Source organism: Cervus elaphus, chromosome 16 (genome assembly GCF_910594005.1).
Source record: "Cervus elaphus chromosome 16, mCerEla1.1, whole genome shotgun sequence".
Taxonomy (NCBI): domain Eukaryota; kingdom Metazoa; phylum Chordata; class Mammalia; order Artiodactyla; family Cervidae; genus Cervus; species Cervus elaphus.
In genome coordinates this window covers 29,841,578-29,855,481 of record NC_057830.1, presented here as the reverse complement: position 1 = coordinate 29,855,481, position 13,904 = coordinate 29,841,578, and the positions used below count along the sequence as shown (strand labels likewise).

The 13,904-nt window shown below is 39.5% G+C and overlaps 1 protein-coding gene across 15 annotated transcripts in view; it reads left to right on the top strand.

Moving 5' to 3' along the window:
- The first annotated feature begins 4,272 nt into the window (after positions 1–4,272).
- Positions 4,273–13,904, top strand: part of LOC122709939 (aminopeptidase O (putative)) — a 392,862-nt gene continuing 383,230 nt past the window's right edge. For 6 of the 15 annotated variants that reach the window (XM_043927316.1, XM_043927321.1, XM_043927320.1 and 3 more), the window contains exon 1: positions 4,273–4,402. The gene's annotated coding sequence lies outside the window, so the exon portion shown is untranslated. The remainder of the gene's footprint in view (positions 4,403–13,904) is intronic. The other 9 variants (XM_043927310.1, XM_043927312.1, XM_043927307.1 and 6 more) reach the window with 5 other exon arrangements.

Here is a 13,904-nt window from a genome sequence, read left to right as displayed (position 1 = left end):
TATAAGGCAAACCACTCAATATCACTGTAATTCAAATCTATGCCCTGACCAGTAACACTGAAGAAGCTGAAGTTGAACGGTTCTATGAAGACCTACAAGACCTTTTAGAACTAACACCCAAAAAAGATGTCCTTTACGTTATAGGGGACTGGAACGCAAAAGTAGGAAGTCAAGAAACACCTGGAGTAACAGGCAAATTTGACCTTGAAGTACAGAATGAGGCAGGGCAACGGCGAATAGAGTTTTGCCAAGAGAACGCACTGGTCATAGCAAACACCCTCTTCCAACAATACAAGGGAAGACTCTACACATGGACATCACCAGATGGTCAATACCAAAATCAGATTGATTACATTCTTTGCAGCCAAAGATGGAGAAGCTCTATACAGTCAGCAAAAACAAGACTGGGAGTTGACTGTGGCTCAGATCATGAACTCCTTATCGTGAAATTCAGACTTAAATTGAAGAAAGTAGGGAAAACCACTAGACCATTCAAGATATTCACATCAACTTTTAATAAACAACAAATTTCACCTTGCCTGTTTTTTTCCAGCTTTCCAGTTTTCAACATCACCAATCAGTAGTTCTGTTCCAGCCAGTGTTTATTCTATAATAAAATTGTGTACAGTTTTGGTCATTGTTAATTTTCACTTTGTATTGATTATTTTTATCAACTCCAGTTTCTCCTGTCAACTTCATCACAATATACTTGGTGTAAAATAGCCAGACTGGAGAATTTCCTGGTAGTCTAGTGGTTAGGATTCTGTGCTTTAACAGCCAAGGTCAATTCAGTTCAGTCACTCAGTCATGTCTGGCTCTTTGTGACCCCATGGACTGCAGCACACCAGGCTTCCCTGTCCATCACCGACTCCTGGAGTTTACTCAAACTCATGTCCATTGAGTCAGTGATGCCATCCAACCATCTCATGCTCTGTCATCCCCTTCTCCCATCTTCAATCTTTCCCAGCATCAAGGTCTTTTCAATGAGTTGGTTCTTCGCATCAGGTGGCCAGAGTATTGGATTTTCTGCTTCAGCATCAGTCCTTGCAATGAATATTCAAGACTGATTTCCTTTAGGATGGACTGGTTGGATCTCTTTGCTGTCCAAGGGACTCTCAAGACTCTTCTCCAACACCACAGTTCAAAAGCATCAGTTCTTCGGTGCTCAGGTTTCTTTATAGTCCAACTCTCACATCCATATGTGACCACTGGAAAAACCACAGCTAGCTTTGACTAGATGGACCTTTGTTGGCAAAGTAATGTCTCTGCTTTTTCATATGCTGTCAAGGTTTATTTGTGGGGGGGGGCCTTCAAAATCACTGCAGATGGTGACTGCAGCCAAATCACCTTACCTGTCTCCTGAGAAATCTGTATGTGGGTCAAGAAGCAAGAACTAAAAACTTACACTGAACAACTGACTGGTTCAAAATTGGAAAAGGAGTATGTCAAGGTTGCCTATTGTCACATTGCTTATTTGCCTTATATACAGAGTACATCATGCAAAATGCCAGACTGGATGAAGCACAAGCTGGAATCAAGATTGTCGGGAGAAATATCAATAACCTCAGATATGCAGATGACACCAGCCTTATGGCAGAAAGTGAAGAGGAACTAAAGAGCCTCTTGATGAAAGCGAAAGAGGAGAGTGAAAAAGCTGGCTTAAAACTCAGCATTCAATAAAAACTAAGATCATGGCATCCAGTCTCATCACTTCATGACAAATAGATGGGGAAACAACAGAAACAGTGACAGACTCTATTTTCTTGGGCTCCAAAATCCCACTGCGGATGGTATCTAAAGCCATGAAATTAAAAGACACTTGTTCCTTGGAAGGAAAGCTATGACAAACCACACAGCATATTAAAATGCAAAGACATCACTTTTCTGACAGAGGTCCACATAGTCAAAGCTGTGGTTTTAGCAGTAGTCATGTATGGATGTGAGAGTTGGATCATAAAGAAGGCTGAGCATGGAAAAATTGATATTTTTGAATTGTGGTACTGGAAAAGACTTTTTAGAGTCTCTTGGATAGTAAGGAATCAAGCCAGTCAATCCTAAAGAAAATCAACCCTGACTATTCAATGGAAGGACTGTTGCTGAGGCTGAAGTTCGAATACTTTGGCCACCTCTTGGGAACAGCCAACGCACTGGAAAAGACCCTGATGCTGAGAAAGATTGAAGGCAAAAGAATAAGGGGGCAGCAGAGGATGAGATGTTTCAAAATCATCACTGACTCAATAGACATGAATTTGAGCAAACTCTAGGAGATAGCGAAGGACAGGAAAACCTGGTGTGCTGCAGTCCATGGGGTCATAAAGAGTCAGACACGACTTACTACTGAACAACAACATTAGAAATTGTCTTACCTGTATTTTTCAACTATCTGAGCAAGTCAAAAATATAGGAGTCATTTTTGACCTTTCTTTTCCATATAGCCTTATATAATCCATCTTCAAGTCATCAAATCTACCACCAAATTATTCCTTAAATTTGTCCATTTCTTTCCATCATTTCTCATCCGATTATTGCAAAATCAACTGTTCTCTCTGCATCCTTTCTTGCCTCTAAACCATTTATTGTTACACACAGGCAGGACGATCTTATAAAACCAGATCCTGTCACTTGCACGTTTAAAACTCTTCACTGACTTCCCACTATATTTAAAATAAAATCCACATCTCCTAAAAAACAAGGCTCTGCAAGATCAGAACACTCCTTGCCTTGATAATCTCATCTTCCATTCTTCCCCTGGGCTTCCCAGGTGGCTCAGATGGTAAAGAATCCGCGGCAATGCGAGATACCTGGGCTTGATCCCTGGGTTAGGATGATCCTCTAGAGGAGGGTATGGCAATCTATTCCAGTACCCTTGCCTGTAGAATCCCCATGGGCTGTAGCCTGCCAGGCTCCTCTGTCCATGGGGGTCGCAAAGGGTCAGACAGGACTGAGCAACTAAACACAGCACAGCACACCATATTCTTGCCCTGGCCTATTTTCTCACTTAACGACAGCACTACATTCTGTCCTCTACCCATAGTTTTCCATCCTTTTCTTGTTTGTTCTTACTCCAGATCTTCACTGAGCTGGTTTTTTTCCCTTCTCGGTTTAAGGAGCCTCTTTATTGGGCCCTTCTTTACATCCCTCCTGTAGATTTTGGGTAATACACATAAATTCTTTGGTTTTTCAGTCAAAATAAACGTTACATTTACACTATGTTATAGTCTATTAAATGTGCAATAGTATTATGTCAAAAATACATATCTTAATCAAAATAATTAATGCTAAAAAATCTTAACCATTATCTGACAATGGTAGAGTTGCCCAGTGACCTAAAGTGAAGTGCAATAAAATGATGTATGCCTAAAAGATCTTTGCGGAGTTATTCAATGTTCACTTTCTTAATTAGAATGTAATCTCCATGAGGTTAGGCATTCTGTCTGTTTTGTCATTGCCGTAGCCCCGATTCTGTAGCAGTGCTTGCCTGGAACATGGTATGGTATGGTAAGTCACTTCAGTCTTGTCCGACTCTGTGCGACCCCATAGATAGCAGCCCACCAGGCTCCGCCGTCGCTGGGATTCTCCAGGCAAGAACGCTGGAGTGGGTTGCCATTTCCTTCTCCAATGCGTGAAAGCCAAAAGTGAAAGTGAAGTCGCTCAGTCGTGTCCCACTCCTAGCGACCCCATGGACTGCAGCCCACCAGGCTCCTCCGTCCATGGGATTTTCCAGGCAAGAGTACTGGAGTGGGGTGCCATTACCTTCTCCGTGCCTGGAACATAGGTGGACTTTAATTAATTGCGGTTGAATGAGTGAGTTTTCAAACAAGGGTTATATACAGAAGAGTTGACTCATTGGAAAAGACCCTGATGCTGGGAGGGATTGGGGGCAGGAGGAGAAGGGGACGACAGAGGATGAGATGGCTAGATGGCATCGCGGACTCGATGGACTTGAGTTTGAGTAAACTCCGGGAGTTGGTGATGGACAGGGAGCCCTGGCGTGCTGTGGTTCATAGGGTAGCAAAGAGTCGGACACCACAGAGCGACTAAACTGAACTGAACTGACTGATATACAGAAGAAGAAGAGCAGAATAAAGAATAAAAAGTCCATGTCTGTATTCAAATAACTTTTTTTTTTTTTTTTTGGAAGTGTCTATAAGATTTTGCAAGAGTAGTTGGGTGAGGGCAACCGCACACAACCCAAACCAAGCCTTTTTCTCGCCTTTCCATGCCCGAGGCAGCATCGCGCCTGCGCAGACTCTACTGCCCCACCCCTCTAATCAAGGGGGACGGGGCTAGCCGGACCTCTGCTTGGGCGCGCGAAGATGACATCACTCGGCGCGTGCCCGGGTAGCCCGTGGTAGCACCCAGTCTGAGGAAGTGGAGACCCGCGGGCAGGCGGCTGAGACAGGTAACCTGTTCGCTCCCTGTTCGGTCCCTGCCTTCATCTCCAACGGCACCGGGATGGCGGCGGGGCCGGCAGCGTCCCGTTTTGAAGGCGGCTGGGAGCCCGCCTCTGCCCTCATCTTTCTTAATCAGTGGGGTGCCCATTCCGTCTGTCCTCCCAGAATCCGGAGGCTGAACCCGTTCTGGGGACTGGCCTGAGCGTGCCACTTCTCTCCGCCTCCGCTCTCGGCGTGGCGATGGGCTCCGACGATCCTCTCTCCGGTGGCACAGACGTTTCCTCAGACTGCAGCTGCCACCGCCTTCCTCAGCTGTCTCCAGGCCCACCTCACCCGCTTCTCTCCGCTCCTACCCCCTATATAGGGCTTATCTCCAGTCTTGTTTACGGAGACAGAACGGCTTCCGATTCTGTTCATTTCCTCTTGCAGCGACACCCAGCCATCTCCCCTCGGATCCTTACTGAGAGCACCAAGTTTTGAGTTTTTGTGTCCCTTTAGAGCATTCGTTCACTGTCAGTAAGGAGTTCTGTTCATTAAAGCATGTATAATATTTGTTGGGTAAGGGGGTGGCGCAGTAATGTGAAAATTTATTGCAGCAATAAATGATCTACATGGCATCCAATCAGCTGTCAAGATAGATGAAACAGCATTTCATTAAAATGCTCCTATCCCTGTTTTGTTTTGTTTTTTTTTGGTTTTCAAGCAAAGATGACAGTTACCCTCACAAAGGTAGCTGTCAAAATAAATAAGCAACAGTACCTAAATGGAAATGTTTAGACTGCCCCCAAAATAATAGAATTTCGTATTTTTGATACGGAAATACAGGTTATTACAAAACCAACCAGAGTTGACATAGAGGAGAAACAGGAGTCCGACTTTTTTTTTGTCTCATTCATGGTTTGTTTTTGTATTTTCTTGTACTTTTAGTATGTCTAAATTTTTTGAATAGGGCATGTGGTACTTACTGTCTTTCTGAGACGCCTATGATGACTTGATAATTGGTAAGGATTAGTTTCTTATATTTGGGGAACAGGTAGAAAAAGGTTAGAGAATAACAGTAGTCGCTCATGTTGACCGTCTGCTATATCACAGCGACTGTGTTCAACACTTTGCGTGTGTTTTTTCCTGAGCTCACACAAGAACCTTGTGAGTTAGGAATTAGTATCCTCAACTTATACAAATGGAAACTTTGGCCCAGTTATGTGAAAATAACTTGCTAAAAATTAACAGTAACTATACTGGTGGAGACAAGCTTGAAGTTCAGGTCTATGTATGACTTGAAAGCCTGTACTTAAAAAAAAAATTATAATTGTACTATGATAAAATTCTAGGCTTTTTACAATAATTATGCCTAATTCTGTGAGCTTATTCAGTCATCTATCCAAATGATTTGACATTTTCTAATATCTTTAGTATTAAGTTCTCATATACCTAGAATCAAAACCCCTGAAAAGTTTCATTTATTTATGATCCCCATACACACACACACACACACACACACACACACACACACACACACACACACACACACACACACACACACTTTTGTTTAATAATGGGGTAATTGGCAAATAAGATTGCTGAGGATCTTTCTGTTTGGAACTCTTGCAGAATAAGTAATTTTGGACAGTTGAAATTTTTACCTCTTTAGAAATAAAAATCATACTGTTTTCGGTGGAAAATTTTTGAATGCACTAAATAATTCTTTGCCTTCTTAAACAGTAAGTATGCTGAACATATTTTAACTTTGCCTTATGTCTCAGAGCAGTCATTATGAATTTCATTTATTGTTATGTTGTGATTTGGTGATTTTTGTTATATTTGGCCACTCAAACTGCCTTGCATTTTGAGTTTTCCTGTACTTTTTGTAGTCCATTCCTTAGGATCAGCAAGAAATTTTAAACCATAGCAATTAAAAATAAGGCCCCAGAAACCATACCTCCAGGATTCCAGTCCTTGCTGTGTCACTTACTAGTAGGACAGTGAGCCCAGACAAGATAGTTGACCTCCTCATTTGTAAAATGGGAATAATAAGAATACTTGTTGTCTGAGATTGTTGTTAGGGTAATATGAGTTAGTAGTACATATAAAGAGGTTATAGGACACCAGGCGTACTGTAAGAGCCATATAAATGTTTGCTAATATTAGTCGGATTTTGGCCTTTGATTCCTTGAATATTTTATTATAGTTCTCTGAAAAACTTTTTTTTTTTTTTAGTTTAGGTATAGTAGATTTACAGTGTTGTGTTCGTTTTGAGTGTACAGCGAATGATTCAGTTATACATATATATACATATATATATATATATATATTCTTTTTCAGGTTATTTTCTATTATAGATTATTACAGAACATTGAATATAGTTCCTTGTCCTTGTTTATTTATTTTATATGTAGTAGTGTGTATTTGTTAATCTCAAACTCCTAATTTGTCCATCCTCCCACTTTCCTCTTTGGTAACCATAAAATTTGTTTTCTGTGTCTGTGAGTCTATATCTGTTTTGTGAATAAGTTTATTTGTATTGTATTTTTAGTTTCCACTAATGATATTATATGGCATTTGTCTTTCTCTGTATGACCTATTTCACCTAGTATGGTAATACCTAGGACCATCCAATTGCTGCAAATGGCATGATTTCATTCTTTTGTATGACTGAGTAATATTCCATTGTATGAATATATGTATATATACATGTATACACACACCATATCTTCATCGATTCATCTGTTGATGAACCATTAGGTTGCTTTCGTATCTTGGGTATTTTAAGTGATGCTGCTGTGAACATCGGGGTTCTGTATGTATCTTTTTAAATTGGAGTTTTTGCCCAGGAGTGGGATTGCAGGATCACATGGTAATTCTATTTTTAAGTTTTTAAGGGACCTCCATGCTGTTCTCCATAGTGGCTGCACCAATTTATATTCCCATAACAATGTAGGAGGGTTCCTTTTTCTCTGTACCCTTTCCAGCATTTATTATTTGTAGATATTTTAAAGATGGCCATTTTGACTGGCGTGAGGTGATACCTTATTGTAGTTTTGATTTGCATTTCTCTATGGAACTTGTTCAAACTCATGTCCATTGAGTCGATGATGCCATCCAACCATGTCATCCTGTCTCCACCTCCTCCTTCTGCCTTCCATCTTTCCCAGCATCAGGGTCTTTTCCAATGAGAAATACTATTCTTTGAATAGTATTTTTTATTTTTCCAAAGTTTAAACTTTTTCCTTTGTATTGGTGTATAGCCAGTTAACAATGTTGTGGTAGTTTCAGGTGAGCAGTGAAGGGACTCAACCATACATATACATGTATCCATTCTCTCCCAAACCTCCCTCCCATCCAGGCTGGTACATAACATTCCATGTGCTATGTAATATGTCCTTGTTGATTATCCATTTTGAATATAGTAGTGTGTATATGACCTACCCAAACTTCCTAACTGTCTCTTCCCCATGACAACCATAAGTTCATTTTCTAAGTCTGTGAGTCTTTTTCTGTTTTGTAAGTTCATTTGTATCATTTCTATTTAAATTCCATATATAAGGGATGTCATACCATATTTCTCCTTTTCTGTCTGGCTTACTTCACTCAGTCTGACACTCCCTAGGTCCCTCAATGTTGCTGCAAATAGCATTATTTCATTCTTTTTAATGGCTGAGTAATATTCAATTGTACATATGTACCACATCTTCTTTATCTGTTCTGTCAATGGACATTTAGTCTGCTTTCATGTCTTGGCTGTTGTAAACAGTGCTGCAGTGAAGATTGGGGTGCATGTATCCTTTAAAATAATGGAGCTTTAATTTCTGTTTGAAATTAAAGTATTTGGGAAATATTTCACGGGCGGAGGAACCTTGTATTCTATAGTCTGTGGGGTCACAAAGAGTCAGACACGACTGAGCGACTTCGCTTTCGCTTTTAGTGTTTTGAAGTATGGTTTAATTTAAATAGTTTCTACTTTTGAATTGAATATCAGTTGATTGACACTTCCATTTATGGTGCCCTACACAGGTATACTATTGCACTCATGTTATCATGCTTCTTTTTGAATAAGTACATCCTTATAAAACCACCATTATGTATTGGTCTCATATAAGGTATCTCCTCAGTATAGTTCTTCTTGCACCTTTCAAGGAGCTATAAAAAAAAAACTGACTGTATCAACAAGGTGAAATAATGTTCCTTAAAAACTTTGCAAGGTATGTACCCATTTTTAGATGTGTGCTTTAAACCAAGACCAGCTAAGAGTTGATATTGCCTCCTTTGATGTCCATAGTTAGGAACTTGAACATAAATTATCTATCCTTTATTTTAATACTATTAAGGCTGCTAATCATTTTAAAACTTCTTGTTGAAAATATAGGCTATATTTTTTAAAGTTTTCTTAAAGATGGTTAAATGTACATAACATGAAATTTTTTAGTGTACAGTTCATTGGCATTAAGCACATACAGAGTGTTGTTTAATTATCGTTGCTATCTATTTTCAGAAATTTTTATCTTTCCAAACAGAAATTCTGTACTCGTTAAACAACAGCTCCTCATCCCCCTCACTTCCTACACCATCCTGCTCAGCTCCTGTTATTCTGCTTTCTGTCTCTATGAATTTGCCTGTTCTAGGTTCCTTACACAGGTGGAACCATACACCATTTTTCCTTTTGTGTCTGGATTGGTTCATTTGGCATGTTTGTAAGGTTTATCCAAGTTATAGCATATATCAGAATTTCATTCCTTTTATAGCTGAATAATATTCCATTGTATTACCTACCACATGCTGTACTTTTGATGCGTATTGAATTTCGCTTCTTTAAAAGTTTTAAAATTTTTCAGTCTTTTAATTTATTTTATTTTTAACTTATTTAAACTGAAAAAAACAAAAGCAAAAATAGGTCACCAGTTTCTCTCATCTCCCACCTTGGTTACTGATTGATTCCACATGTAAGACATCAGACAGTATTTTTTTCTGTCTGACTTATTTCACCTAGCATAATACCCTCATGGGTCATCCACACTGTCACAAAGGGCAGGATTTTGTTCTTTCTTATGACTGAATAATATTCCATTATGTATATATACCATAATTTCTTTATCTGTTTACCCACTGATGGAAACTTAGGTTGCTTCCTTATCTTGGTTATTTTAAATAATGCTGCAGTGAACATGAGGGTGCTTATTCCCAGGTGGCATTAGTGGTAAAGAACCCACCTCCCAATACAGGAGACATAAGAGACTTGGGTTCAGTCCCTGGGTTGGGAAGATCCTCTGTAGGAGGGCTTGGCAACTCATTCCAATATTCTTGCCTGGAGAATCCCATGGACAGAGGAGCCTGATGGGCTACAGTCCATAGGGTCACAAAGAGTTGGACATGACTGAAGCAACTTAGCACATATCTTTTTGAGTTAGTATTTTTGTTTGTTTGGATAAATACCCAGAAGTGGAATAGCTGGATCTTATGGTAGTTTTATTATTTTTAATTTTTTGAGTAATCTCTATCCTATTTCCCATAGTGACTGGACCAGTTCTCACTAATAGTGCACAGGGGTTCCCTTTTCTCTACATCCTTGCACACATTTGCTATTTGTAACCTTTTTGAAAATAGGCATTCTGATAGGTGTGAGATGATATCTCAGTGTGGTTTTGATTGGCATTTCCCTGATAATTAGTGATATAAAGCACCTGATAATTAGTGATATCAAGTACCTGTTGGCCATCTGTATATCTTCTTTAGACAAATGGCTATTCAGATGCTCTATCCATTTTTCAGTTGGATTTTGTTGTTACTGAGCTGTATGAATCCTCTATATATTTTGGATATCAGCCTTTTATCAGGTATATGATTTGCAATTATCTTCTCCCATTCAGTAGGTTGCCTTTTCATTTTGTTGATGGTTTCTTCACTTTGCAGAAACTTCTTAGTTTCATGTGCTCCAGATTGTTTATTTTTGCTTCTGTTGCTTTTGCTTTTGGTGTCAGATGCAAAAACTTATGACAAAGACTGATGTCAAGGAGCTTCGTTCATTCATTCATTCGTTCATGTTAGTTGCTCAGTTGTGTCTGATTCTTTGTGACCCCATAGACTGTAGCCTGCCAGGCTCTTCTGTCCATGGGATTCTCCAAGCAAGAATACTGGAGTGGGTTGCCATGCCCTTCTGCAGGGGAACTTCCCGACCCAGGAATTGAACCCGTGTCTCCCGCGTTGCATGCAGATTCTTTACCATCTGAGCCACCAGGGAAGCCCCTGTCAAGGAGTTTATCAGCTATATATTCTTTAGGAGTTTTATGACTTCAGATCTTATATTCAAGTCTCTAATCTGTCTTGAGTTGATTTTGTAGATGTAAAATAGTGGTGAAGTTTCATTCTTTTGTATGTGGTCATTTCCCAACACCATTTGTTGAAGAAATTTTCTTTTCCTCATTGTATATTCTTGGCTCCTCTGTCTCCCATCCAAGTACTAACCAGGCCTGACCCTACTTAGCTTCTGAGATCGGATGAGATCTGACGCATTCAGAGTGGTATGGCCGTAGACATCTTTGTCATAAATTAATTAACCATACATGCATGGGTTTATTTTTAGGTTCTCTGTTCTCTTCAGTTGATTATGTGTCTGTTTTGTGTGTATGTGTGTGTGTGAATTATGCCTCTTTATACCTCTCATTTCCTGTGGTATGAACTTAACACTTGATGATTTGATTTGATTATGAGTTCCTCGAGGATCAGGATTGGCGATATCAACTGAAATAACATTGTTATTGAATTTTGAACAAAATTCTTTGTGACAGTGTTAAACTGGAGCTTGAGTATACATTATGTTGTTGTTATTCAGTCGGTTCAGTCGCCAAGTCTTGTCCTACTCTTTGTGACCCCATGAACTGCAGCACTCCAGGCTTCCCTATCCTTCTCTTTCTCCCAGTGTTTGCTCATACTCATGAGTTGGTGATGCCATCTAATCATCTCACCCTCTGTCTCCCCTTTCTCCTCCTGCCTTCAGTCTTCCCCAGCATCAGGGTCTTTTCCAATGAGTTGGTTCTTTCTATCAGATGGCCGAAGTATCAGAGCTTCAGCTTCAGCATCAGTCCTTCCAATGAATATTCAGGGTTGATTTCCTTTAGGATTGACTGGTTTGATCTCCTTGCAGTCCAAAGGACTCTCAAGAGCCTTCTATAAGAGTATACATTATAGTGTTGTTTTTCTTCTCACCTAATATTTAGTCAAAAATAGTAAGGAAAATATTAACCATAACTTGCTTAGTATTTCTGTAGTGTCTATAGTATGCCAGGCATTGTTTCAAGCACTTTGCTTATGAAGTAGGTACTATCATTGTTCTGTTTTGCCAAAGAAGAAACTGAGGCACAGAGAAATTAAATGAATTGTTAAAATTACAAGGCTGTTAGGTGGTGAAGTTTGCTCTAGGTTGCTCTATCCTGAATTTTGAGCTGACCAACCATTAAGTCATTATCAACTTTGCAGTGTAAATTGTTTTGCCTACCACACTCTTTCTCTACCTTCATCTTTTATATAATCTTTAAAACAGAACATTACTTTTGAGCTTAGTAGGAAATGGAAGAGCATCTGAACCCAAACTGTCAACTGTCAAAAGGTTAACAGGTGCTTCTCATTTGAATGGGGTGATAGCATTTTAATGAAATTTAGACTGCATTTTCACAGCTTAGTTTGTATTATCTTTTTCTAAGAGCCTTGTCTTTGAAAAGCAGATCCTAAAACTTTTTATGATCTCATATTGCATATATATTGTGTTGGTGTTTGACTTTAGATATTGTGCAATTCCCACACTGCTGTACTATGGGTAAAGAGAGCTTTATATTCATAATGTTGTTATTGACTGTCACAGTGGTTTATAGTGCATTCATTTTATTGCTAACTCATTACTCTGTGTTGCTTGATTCCTGAAGAAATTATTTTGAGATAGCATTTTTCTGTATATAATCAGTTCCATTATACTTTTTTTCTTGGCTTTTGCTTACATTTTATTTCTTTGACACTTGGAATTGAAGGTTTTGGTTTTCTTTTTATCCTTTAATTTAGTCAGGATATGCTCGATATATTTTGGCATCAAAGAGGACAAAGTAGCCTGTTTCTTTTGGCACCAATAATATCTTGCATATGTAGCAAGTATGGTGCATATTTGGAGGTAGGAACTGTCTGAGTACTGTCTGGTAGAAATAGAATTGTAGAATGAATGCTCAGGGCACAAAGGTCCTTAGATATATCTTTTTTGCCTCTTTATTCAGCAGTTGGGAATCTGAAGCCTGAGGTGATTGAATGATTTGCCTGTATTTATACAGTAATAGGGCTTTCCCAATGGCTCAGTGATAAAGAAGCTACCTGCAATGCAGGAGACGCAGTTTCGATCCTTGGGTTGGGAAGATCCCCTGGAGGAGGGCATGGCAACCCACTCTAGTATTCTTGCCTAGAGAATTTACATGGACAGAGGAACCTGGTGGCTACAGTCCATAGGGATGCAAAGAATCAGACATGACTGAAGCTACTTAGCCACACACACATGCATACAGTATTAGAATCCATTTTTAAACTGTTTTCTTTTTTCTAACTTAACACTGATAAGTGTTCTGTGTTCTTTTGAATCATACCTCATTGTATTTGTGTAATATTCTTACTTGTAAAAGAAAGAAAAGTGAAAGAAAGTGAAAGTTGCTCAGTCATGTCCGACTGTTTGCAACCCCATTGACTATACAGTCCATGGCATTCTGCAGGCCAGAATACTGGAGTAGGTAGCTGTTCCCTTCTCCAGGGGATCTTCCTAACCCAGAGATCGAACCCAGGTCTCCCGCATTGCAGGTGGATTCTTTACCAGCTGAGCCAAGGCACTCCCCAGTGTTTTACTCATATACCCTTAATTATGACTTTTCTTTTAATAATATGTCTGGGTGAGAGATAATGACCTGAATTGGACAGGCTGCAGAGAATGAACTAACATGATGGATCCAAGAGATACTTAGATTAAATTTATAGAACTTTGCAATTGTTTATGTGTAGGTGAGAGTAAGAAATCTAGGGTGACCTCTAGGATTCTAGGGTGGGTAACCGAGTAAATGGTGATGTCATTCACTAAGAAAACTGAGAGAAAATCAGGGCTGGATGTATGACTTGAAGTTACTAGAGCATGCATTGCACAAATGAGAAAGATGGAAGCCAGAACTACGGGACACACCAACTTCTAGGAGGTGGGAAAAGGAAAGACCACAGAGGAGAGAGTGGTATTGCAAACACCAAAACAGGAGGACATTTTAAGGAGGGTGTGGTAATTTGTGTTAACGCTCCAAAATTAAGGGCTGAAAGAACCCACTGAAATTGATACAGAAAGTCGTTTGTCTCCACTGTGGAGTTTGGTGGCATGGTAGGAATGTAAGCAGGGAGTAGTAGACTGAAAGGGAGATAGAATAATAGGGACAGGACTGAAGCCAGTTCTTTTAAGGAATTTAGCTGTGAGAAGAGAGAGATATGGAAGGAAAAGTGTTTGTTTATTTGTAC